Raw genomic sequence first — 10,453 nt, forward strand, 5'->3', positions numbered from 1 at the left:
TTACATTGTTGGATGATACAGATTTTTCTTAACTTCAGATTTTATTAAGTGTCCGTGTTAAAAAAAAAAATCAAGGAAGCTGCTAAAACAATGTGTAATCTACAAGCCAGTAAAAGGAAAAGACGAGAATAAAAAAAGATCACTCAAACAGAAGGATGAAAAAGGAGCATAAAAAATCAGTAAAAATAATACAAGAATTAAAATGGTATAAATAAATCCAAATAGACTCGTAACCACAATATATTTCAATGGATTTCAGTTTCTTATTAAAATACAGAGATCTTCAGATTGAATTTTTTAAGTCTCAGCTCTATATTGTTTTAGAATCAGGATAAGTCACAGGGACGCTGAAAAGTTGAAAGCAAAAGGAGAGAAAGAGTTGCTGCGAAGGAAAACAGAGTTGAGAGACGGAGGAAAAGGGATGTTTTTGATGGTATCAGTTAAACCTCAGAACGCAGCCTTTGCCCCTCGAGTATCCATTTATGTGAACCTATTAATATCCCATTTGTCCCCGCCAGGCTGTAAATGTGTTTGAGTCGGGTACTTTCTCTTGTGCCCAGAAGATGATGAGCCGTGCGGAGGTGGATGGGGTTACTGGAAGAAGCAAAGGCAAGATGGCTTAGCAACATTAGCCTGAAGGTGAGAGGAAGAGAGGGTCAGGGGAGAGTTTGGGAACAGGCCGTAGACAAGGCAGTCATCCAGGCAGGAGGTGACGAGGGCTGGACGAAGGAAGTGCCAGTAAAACTGGACAAGAAATGGGAAGGTTCCCGGAAACCTGAGTTAGAAGGTTGACTTGTCCAAGCTTAAGAATCTTTATTCACACAGCCCCTAAAAGCACACAAGAGTTTGTAAGACATTCATTGTGGGGCTTCTCTGCCCTGAGGAGAACCATCTGAAAGTATTTCCAGGTGCTCAGCCAATCTAATAAATGTCATTAAAAACAAATTAAAAAAACCAGTAAGACTATTTCAGTCACACCTTTGATCAGAATGATGATGTCTGAAAGTCTAACTCAGGCACAAGAGCTCACTAAACATACACAGAAATATACTTTTCATCTCAGATAAGTTGATCTATGTATTTCTAGGCAGAAACCTAGGAACATGGGTGTCTGCAAACGGGACACGTGAGGGTATCTGCTGTCTTTCTGAACTTGGTTTTTCTTGTATGTTAAACGAGGCAATTGGACCAGCTCACCAACCTCCCTTCTCACTTTGAAATTCTATGTATTTGTTTATTTTTTCCTCTTCTTTTCCTCAAGTGTGACATGCCCGAGGAGAGACGTGTGTGTGGTTCTCTCTGTGCCTCCAAGTGTGTTTGTGTGGTCAGCCTCCACGTGTGGGTCGGCGTTTCCCCCGCTCCGGATGCCTGCCCGCCGGTGTGTGTGCACACAGCCCTTCGTTTGTTCCCTCCTCCTCCCCTCGCCGCCCCCTTCGCTGCTCCCCACCACTCTGGGAGACGCATCAACATTTCTCAGTTATGTGATGTTCTCAGCAGGAGGATGGAGCCAAATAATGGTGTTTCTAGTTATTACTCTGATGAATCACAGGGGAACAGACTTCACCAAGGTAGAACGGCTTGCAGAAAATATGTTCATTCAATTAAAAAAAAAAAGAAGTTGAAAAATAAGATACCGCCAACATGGGTTCTGAGTTATGTAGGGTTTATGCGGAGACTCCATTTGCAATTCGAACAAGGAGCACACCAGAGAGGCACCTGGGAGCAAGCTCCTTGAAATGGGGGAGGGCTCCCACCGCCAGCTGAAGTCCTGCGCCTCAGACGAAGTGTCTGCGTCCGGGCAGGGGACGCGCCTGGTCCAGACGAGGCGGTCTGTGCTGCAGATGCTGCGCCCCTAACTGGGCGAGCTGGCCGGCCTGTGAGCCCTGCGGCCGGGTGGCCGTGTTCGCACCGTGGGGTGCACGGCCCCGTCGCCTCAGCTGATGGGCTCGGGCGCGGGCTCCCGGCTGACCTGTGAGGGGGCCTGGCTCGGAGAGGGGGGCCGAGCCGAGCCGGTTCTGTTTTCCTTTGGCCCTGGAGCTTCACCTGGACAGGGCGCCAAGACCCGTGGAGAGGAGGGCGCGGTTCAGGTGGCGGCTGGGAAGGCCCGCGGGCCACGGTGGCCACGTGGAACCAGAAGTCGGAGGGAGCGGGTCGCAAGGACGGCGGGAGGCGCGTGGCGACGCCGCAGCCCCGGGAGAGGCGGCGAGGGGGCTGCGCGCCAGGCGTCCCCCGGGGGCCGCTGGGGTCCGAACCTCCGGCCGCGCGGCCAGGCTCGGTCGCGTCTCCCGTCCTCCTCACGCCCCCGAGCCCGCGGCGGCTGCGGGCCACAGAAACGAGCGACGGCTGACGGAAGCCCCGGGGAGCCGTGAAGCTGCGAGGGCAGCTCGCACGCAGAGCTGAAGAAGGGGCCTCGGACGTCAGTCCGCCCTTGGCCCCCTCCCGCCAACGCCGTGCCGCCTGCGCTCGGCAGCCCGGCCGCGGGGGCGCGGCCCACGTGCGCGCTCCCGACTCGCGCCCTCGGCGAGCGGTGGGCGCCGCCCCAGGGCAGGCCCGCACTGGCGCGGCCTGGGCCGGTGCGGCGCCAGCCCAGTCGCGGCTGCCGGGGAGGGCGGCGGCGGCGACGACGACGACGACGACGACGACGAGCCCCGTCAGGCAGGCCCAGCGACGCGGCCGCCCGTGGCCGGAGGCTCGGGCAGCTTTACGAGCGAAGCGAGGCAGAGGGAGAGAAGCCACAGCGGCAGCCTCGTGCTCTCAGAGAGGCCCCGAAAGGAAGCCCCAGGTGGCTGAAGCCGGCCCGGCCACGGGCCCCAGGCCCCAGGCCCCGGGCCGCTGGCCCCCCCAGGTCTGGAGCAGGCTTCGGAGAAAGCGCTTTGTGCCTTGAAACTCTGGGTCTATTTACTACTCGCCTCTGAGAAGGTGGCTGCTGGAATACATTAGGGTAACTCGATTGTAAGATTTTAATGACATAACACCGAGACCTCGGGAGGCCTGAGCCCTGCAGTCGATCAATTCACATAGCTTTCACTCAGGCCTAAGTGACTGAAAATCATTCTGCTCCCCAAGCTCTGAAAGGTCAGGAGTTGAATGCTTCAAGAAAATCTCTCTCTCTAGCACAGGAACCTCTTGCGTTTAGCGTCCTGTCAATCAGGAGCCCCCAGGAGGCCTCGGAAGGGGAGGGCAGAGCAAATGTGGCCTGTGTTCCTTTCTTCCGTTTTCTTTTTCCCTTTATTTTGGCTAGGCTAGGGTGTGTGTGTGCAGCGTGAGGATGCTGGCTGGGGGGTCCCAGATAAGCCCGGGGTGTTAGAACGTCCCTGTCTTCTCCCAAGCCATTGTAGGTGCCAAGTTTGCACTCTCCGAGCAAGAAAGCCCTTTCCCCCCAGGAAAGGTCTATTCCAGCTTGTAGCACAGTTTGGGAGGGAGACAGGGAAGATCTGGGGTCACCATCGAGAGGAGGGTACCACCCCAGCCCCCCAGTCTTCTCTTTCAAGAAAATCTTTTTCTTTCTTTTCCAATTCACTCACTCCTGTGGCTCAGGGCAGGTGTCCAACATGCAAATGCAGCCGGCGCTTCTGTGCCCCAGCTTGGCAGGGACTCTGCAGCTATGTGTCCCCCTCTGCTAAGTGGTCTGCAGCTTAATGACATGCAAATGGCAGGGACACTGTCTGTCAAATGGGGCCTAATCCCTTTGTTCCTACCTGCCAGCCAGGCAGCCTCTTCTGAACCAGTCTTGGCTGCAGGGACAGCTGTGAGGTGCTAATGGGGAGCGCTGGGCGCTGGTGCTGGTTGCCTGGTAACCGTGGAGGCTCTTAGGGGCCTCAGGTGGCCAAGGGGCCCTCGGGGCTGCACCACAGAAGTGGGGGTTCTAATCTGCCTTCCTGTTCCCGCCCAGGGAGCTAAGAGCCTCCCAGGGATTTGGGCTTCTGTGGAGGGCTTGTGACCTTGATGGGGCGGCCTTCTCTGAGCCTCAGTTTCCTCACCTTTAACACGAGGCAGGTGTTTTTCAAATAGTGTTTCACCAAGGCCAGCCCCCATCACCATCTCAGCCTGAGCAGCTCTGTCTCAGAAGGCGGGGTGTTGAGTTTAGAAAAGAATTTAAAGATTCTTCTGCTAAAGTAAATATTCAAAAGGCATTAGATTTGATGATCTGTCTTTCACATCTCCCGTGGGCTGTGGTTTGCCTCAGAGACAGGCCCGGGGAGCTCCATCTCTCCCTTTCACAGGTGGTTACATGGAAGCTCAGAGAGGCGAAGTGAGTTTCTCAGAGTCACACAGCTAGTTCGGGTCATGCTGAGATCAAACTGCGTTCTACAGACCCTACGTGGGAGTTCTTTCTGCTGAAGAGGCAGGGCAGGGTTAGGAGAAAGATCTGGCCCCTCAGTGGATTCCAGCCCTGAAACTGCATGCATGGAGGAGGGTCGGAGAGTCTGGCGCTGTTTCATTGGCCACGGGATGAAGTCTGCGAGGTCAGTGCTGAGCTTGGCTTCTTGGCCAGCTCTGTGTGCGCGCGTGTGTGCGTGCGCAAGTGCGGACGCACTGGGCGATTCCCCTCCCAACTATTCGTTCTTTTGTCAGCACCCTGTGCACCATGTATTGTCTTCACCATGCTAACCAGACACTGTGTGCACACACACATTCAGCCAATGTCTACGGGTACCTTCCTGGAGCTCAGTACCCCATGGGGGGACCTTCGGGAGTTTATAATTCCATCCTTGCCACCAGGCCCCCTAATCCAGTGGGGGAATCGACACACATCTGACACTGCCCAGGGCAGAGCCCTCGTGGGCTGTTGATCCCAGTTTACCTGCAGGTCACCCTATTCCTGACTCGGTCTCAACTGAGCAGAGCTGTTCTCAGCTGACTAGTCCCGAGCCTCACTCAGCTTCAGGGAGGTTCTCGGTGATTTTGTGCAGGCGCTGGGTGAGGACTTCCATTTGCCAGCTCATTGACTCCTCAGGATAATTCTTGTGGGCAGGGACAGTTGTCATTCCCATTGCACAGCTGAGAAAACTGAGGCTCAGCAGGGAGGGAGCATTCCGTGGCCAAGACCACCGACTGTTAAGGGGCAGGGGTGGGGGTCTCTTCTGTGATCACAAACCTGTTGTTCCCTCGCCCACATCCAAGCGTTCCTTTAAGGAGGTCTCTGGGGACAGGTTAACCAAATGACCCCAGGTCCCTCGTTCTATTAATAAACCGATGGAGGCAGCTTGGTCGAGTGGCAAGAACCACAGGGGGAGGGGTTCCTTCGCGGCCACTGTCGGCCCCTCTGGTCCTGGGTCCTCCCACCTAGATGAGGGGAGGTTGGGCCAGCAACTCTGAGTTTCCTCCCAGCTCTGGCCCTCCAGGTCACCACGAATTTCTCAGGCCCCAGTGGGTCCTTGGCTGAGTTATAGTTCATTGGGTCCTGCAGAAGATGAAAAATCTGCTGAAATTTGCGGAGAGCCATGACTGTGTGTTCTAACTAAGGCTGGGGGTGCCAGAGGGGGTGTTAACCACCGCTAGGATTTACTGGCCTCTCGGTCCCAGGCTGCGTGGGAAACAATTGGAGGTCAGCACGTAGCACAAAGTGAAATTTGTAGCTGTCAGATCAGCCACTGGGGAATATTTCCCTGCCCTTTCCCCTCCATTTTCTGTCAGGAGAAACCCTTCCTGGGAACAGACGGACAACGGGCCGGGGAGTCAGGCATCGTGGACGCGGGGAGGGCAGCCACGGACTTCAGTCCGCTTGGCACTGCCTGGAGAGCACCGGCCCTGGGGCCTGGGGGCCTGGGGGCCCGCCCTGCCTGCTGCTGATTCTCCGTGGGGTCGGGGCAGGCCACCCCGTTCTCTGGGCTGCGCTGGGGGTTTTCCTCATCTGAACAATGCCAGCTTTCTGGTTTGGCGGCAGCACACACGATTCACATGACTCAGTGGGACTCTCCCCTCCTTAGAGACGCTCTGAGTTGCTAAATGACACAGTTGGGTCTTCACTGTCTCCATCCCCTGACACCCTCTCCTGCCCTTCACCCCAGGCCCAGCGTGTGCTCAGCAAGCTCTTAGTTCAGCCCCGGCCAAAGTGTCAACTCGTAATGGCTTAATCTGAAAGTACTGAAAGTACTTCAGATTTCCACCTGAAAGTACTTGTGCTTTAATGGGGAAACTGGGAGACAAAGACACGGGGAGCCCGAGAAGGAGGGTTCACCTGGGAGAAGGGTGCTGTTTCTAGATGGCATTAGAAAGTGATGTTCTAAGCTCCCCACTCTGGCCTCATCCATCAAATATCTGGGAAAGTTCTAAATCGAGCAAAGGCAACGGCTTCCTTCACTGCGAGACTCCAAGCTTTTCTGCCTCCAGGAGGGTAACAGTATTTGGCGTGTCCTTAACGTTTTTCTAGGGACACCCAGAGGGCCCAGCATTCAAAGGAAAACTTTTGGGGGCAATTCTGAACTAGTCTTATCTTTCCACTTTCGAGCTGAGGACTCTAAGCCCCAGGCAGCTCACTAGAGGCAGAGACGGGTCCTGGGCTCAGGGCTTTGCCTCCGCCCAGGTGCTCAGGCCACCCTCCTGCCCTGTACTCAGGACATTGCTTCGCCTGGTCTTGCCAAGGCTCTCTTTGCTGAGCACCTCCGGAAAGCCACTCCCTGGACTCCCGGAACGCCCTACTAGATGGGGCTGGATATCTGCCCCCCCATCCCCTGGGCACCACTGCGGAAAGTTCCAGAACTCCTGAGGGGAACCCCCGTGGGTGGAACACATTCATTTTTGTCTTCTGACTGAATCAGCTCCATCCGTGAGATACTTCTTCTGAGTAGCTGCGCTCAGGAGCCTGCGGCAGGGAGGACGGTACCTGGGGTGCTGTTCTCTGGGCGGTTAGGGTAGGTCGTGCCAGCTCTGCGCCTCCCCGTGGCCTGCGCCTGGGGACCCGCGTCTCTGCCCCGGGAGGCGGGCGAGCTGGAAAGACACCGCTGCTCTCGGCTGCAGCCCGGCTTGCTGTGCACCTGCATAGAGCCGCCGAAATCTGCTGGCTTGGAAACGAGGGGCACCTTTGTCCTGCATGTCTCCTCCCACCACGGGCAGCCCCCAAGCCGGTATTTGCCATCTTTGCACCCTCTTCTCCGGGAGCCCTCCCTTCTCCCATCTTGCTGTCACCAACCTGAGACCCAGCCTCCATCCTACCCCCTTTAATGTTGCAAGCACTTTCTGGCGTTTCTCTCTGCTTCCACTGGACACACTTTCCTCCATCCAGGCCCCATCTGCCTCCAGCCACTCACAGCCCTGAGCCCTCACTCTTTGTGGGTGTGAATCTCCCCCACCTGGCTCCAGAAATCCCAGGTAGTGGGCGATGGTCACACAATGCTGTGAATGTACTAAAAACCACTGAATTGTACCCTTTAAAGGGGTGGGTTTTATAGCCTATGCACTATATCTCAACAAGACTGCTATTAAACAGAGGAAGACAGCTGCCTACGCACCCCCTCTGTTTACTGCAGTGTCTTCCAAACTTTTCTGCCAAAGCACCCCAATAGCAAAGGAGAGAGGACGGTACCCCCAGGTCTGGAGGGAGCCTGAAATTGCCTGTCTCCATCATTTGTTCATTCGTTCACTCATTCAGCAAGTTTTCTGTGTGCATTTTCCACATGTTAGACATCCAGTAATAATCAAAACAAGTGTGAGCTGACCCTCACGCAGCTTAATGAAGCAGACAATTCCTTCAAAGTCTCATGCTGTAATTTTAGCTTTTTTTTTTTTTTTTGGTGGAGCAGGGAGGTAATTAGGTTTATTTGTTTTTATTTTTTGTTATTATTTCTGTAATCGGAGGCACTGGGGATTGAACCCAGGAGCCCATGCATGCTAAGCATGCTCTCTGCCACTGAGCTCTGCCTTCCCCTGCCCCATCGTGCTTTAATGTAAAGCTGCGTGTGCACTGTGCATTCTGCTCCACGATGTATCTGTGCTAATTTTAATGTAGTGTATGTTGCTGCTCTGGGAAGACAGCCCTTGCCGGCCCAGGTCTTCCTGGACCCTCTGCCCTGTCCCCGTGTTCCCCTGGGGGGACTGTAAGTGCAGAGGGTGCTGTGGGTGACTCTTCAGCACTCACCCACTCCGCCTTCTCGGGCAGCAGGCTGAGCCTGGGAGGCTGGCCCTCCGCCCAGGGGGGGGCGCCTGCTTGACACGAGGGGCTTTCTTTCATCCTTGCCAGTGACTGGTTCAGGAAAGCGCATGTGCTCCGACTCTGGACAATGAGAGGTGCGCTGGGGGTTCCTCAGGAAGCCCCTTCCCGCCCGCAGGAGAGTGCTGTGGGAAGCTGTGCTCGCTTCTGTCTCCCGCAGGAGGAGAACAAGAAGGTCCTTGGCCCTCACTGCTGCTGGCCGACCTGCTGCATCCATGAGACCTGAGCAGACACGTAGACACATAGGAAAGCTGTCTGTCGGAGAAAGGGGCCAGAAACGATGGAGCCGGAGCCTTGACAGAACTGGACCGCTGCAGTGTAAAGAAAGGCAAGACTGTGTTGCCGCAGCTGTGAACACTCTCAGGACGGGACCGGACTTCAGGTCAAAGGCAAACTTCTTCACTGAGCTTTTAAGCCTCCCATGTGTGTAACCAATCCCTCACGCACCTCCTCAGACTGTCCCCTTTTCCCATCGCCCTCCTTTGCTCGCCCATCCCAGAGGCCTTTCTGGGGGTGGGGGTGGGGTCCTCACAGCACAGGCAGCTGCGCAGAGCGGGGCCTACTGCTTAGGCCTGGGCTGCAGAGAAGCCTGGGCCCTCCCAGCAGGTCTCACTGAGCTGCCGGGGACATGGGTGGGGGGGCCGGGGGGCCGGAAACGGGAGAGATACAGAGGTAGGGAAGGGGAGCAGAGGGGAGGCAGTCAGAGGACGCTAAAGGAAAGGTGGGGTGAGAGAGAGAGTAGAAAGAAAGAGTAGGAGGGGAGAGGAGAATGGGCAGGTGGGAGGAGCAGGGAGGATGGGGACGCGGGGAGAGGCCGGGAAGGAGCCCCAAGGGGCAGGGCCAGGGCCAGGAGCAACAGCGCGTCGCGGGAGTGCAGAGCTGAGCTCCGGCGGGAGCAGTTTCATCAGCAGCACTTTACCATACAAGTGCTTCTCATCGCAGCTGGTGCTAGGTGGGCTGGGAGCAGCAATAAAAAAACAGTTTTGTTTGAAAAAACATCATCTAGGTTTTTTGAAAACACTGTTCACACATGCCCCATCGGGCCCTAGTGGGAGAAGCCAGGGAGTGCAAACAACTCTACAGGGACAAGGGGCATGGTCCCGGCACGGAGGTGGTGGGGACAGGTGCCTCCCAACACACACACACACACACACACACACACACACACAGAGACACAGACACACATGAGCCACAGCTATGAGGGCCTCCACAGAAAGGAGCTGATCTGGACTCTCGGTGGGTGGAGCCCAGCTGGCTGAGTTGGAAGTTGGCACCCCTGGCAAGGCCGGGGCCCCAGAAAGGGAGGGGGCTCTTCTCAAGCCGCTGCCGGACCCCAGGCCCCGTGCCAGCACATCCACACGTGTGACCCTGTGTCAGGGGGCGCTCTGCAGGTGAGACAGAGCTTGTGTGGCACACACAGCCTCAGGAAGTAAGGTCAGATGTCACGGAAGACCAGAGAAGGCTGGAGAATCAGAGTCAAAAGAATCGTAAAATCACAGAAAGTCACACTTTAAAGGGTCACCCGAACAGTGGTTTTGGGACTGTTTTATTTGGAGCCCTGGGGTTTTAGGGGAGAGGCAGGGGGAGCAGGTGGTCACAGCTCTGCTTCATTTTCATGCTGGTGACAGCAATTCTGGTTTTCTTTTCTGTGTTTCTTACAGGGGTTTTACCAGTTTGCTTTTGACAAGATGGAAAATTAATTAACACAAAGGGAAAAAAACTCAGTCCTGATCCAGTTCAATCCATTTTGCAGATGGAGAGACTGGGGCCCTGAAAACTTCCCTTAGCTTGCTGGCGACAGAGTCCGGATGTGTGCGCCCTTTCAAGGAGTTCTCCCCACCAGCAGTCTGTCTTCCATCTGTGCAAGGGGAACGCGTGGTTGCTGGGGGCTGGGGGCGCCAGGGGCCAGGCATCCATCACTCACACTGAGGTGGTAGGAGGCGGGCGCGCCGTCCCCCGTGCTGCTCTCCAGCTGTCAGGAGTCCTCTCCTGGCAGATGAGCAGCCCTCGTGTGGCTAATGTGTTATTTTCATAATGTATTTATTGATTCCAAATATTTGAGACGGGAGGTTTTACTGTCTCCTTGTCTCTCTCTCTTTTCTTTTTAACCATGCGACTCTCCACTGTGCTTTACTTAGAGTCGCACTGTTTCATAAACCAGAGCATGTTTCAACTTTATCACCCCCGGTTTTACTGCTTCTGCCGGGGGGCGGTGTGAATATTCCCAGGGTTGGTAACGTTTCCGAACGCGAGCAGCGAGCAGAGGTCTGTGAGCAAATGGCTCGTTGCCAGCAGGCTGGAGAA

At 55.4% G+C, this 10,453-nt stretch overlaps 1 long non-coding RNA gene across 1 annotated transcript in view; it reads left to right on the forward strand.

Annotated features, from left to right (window-relative positions):
- LOC141575222 (uncharacterized) overlaps positions 1 to 10,213 on the forward strand; it is a 68,269-nt gene extending 58,056 nt beyond the window's left edge. Inside the window, exons 2-3 of the long non-coding RNA XR_012502640.1 lie at positions 8,310 to 8,531; positions 9,811 to 10,213. This is a non-coding gene — a long non-coding RNA (uncharacterized LOC141575222). The remainder of the gene's footprint in view (positions 1 to 8,309; positions 8,532 to 9,810) is intronic.
- The last annotated feature ends 240 nt before the right edge of the window (positions 10,214 to 10,453 follow it).

Source organism: Camelus bactrianus, chromosome 27, assembly GCF_048773025.1.
Source record: "Camelus bactrianus isolate YW-2024 breed Bactrian camel chromosome 27, ASM4877302v1, whole genome shotgun sequence".
NCBI lineage: Eukaryota > Metazoa > Chordata > Mammalia > Artiodactyla > Camelidae > Camelus > Camelus bactrianus.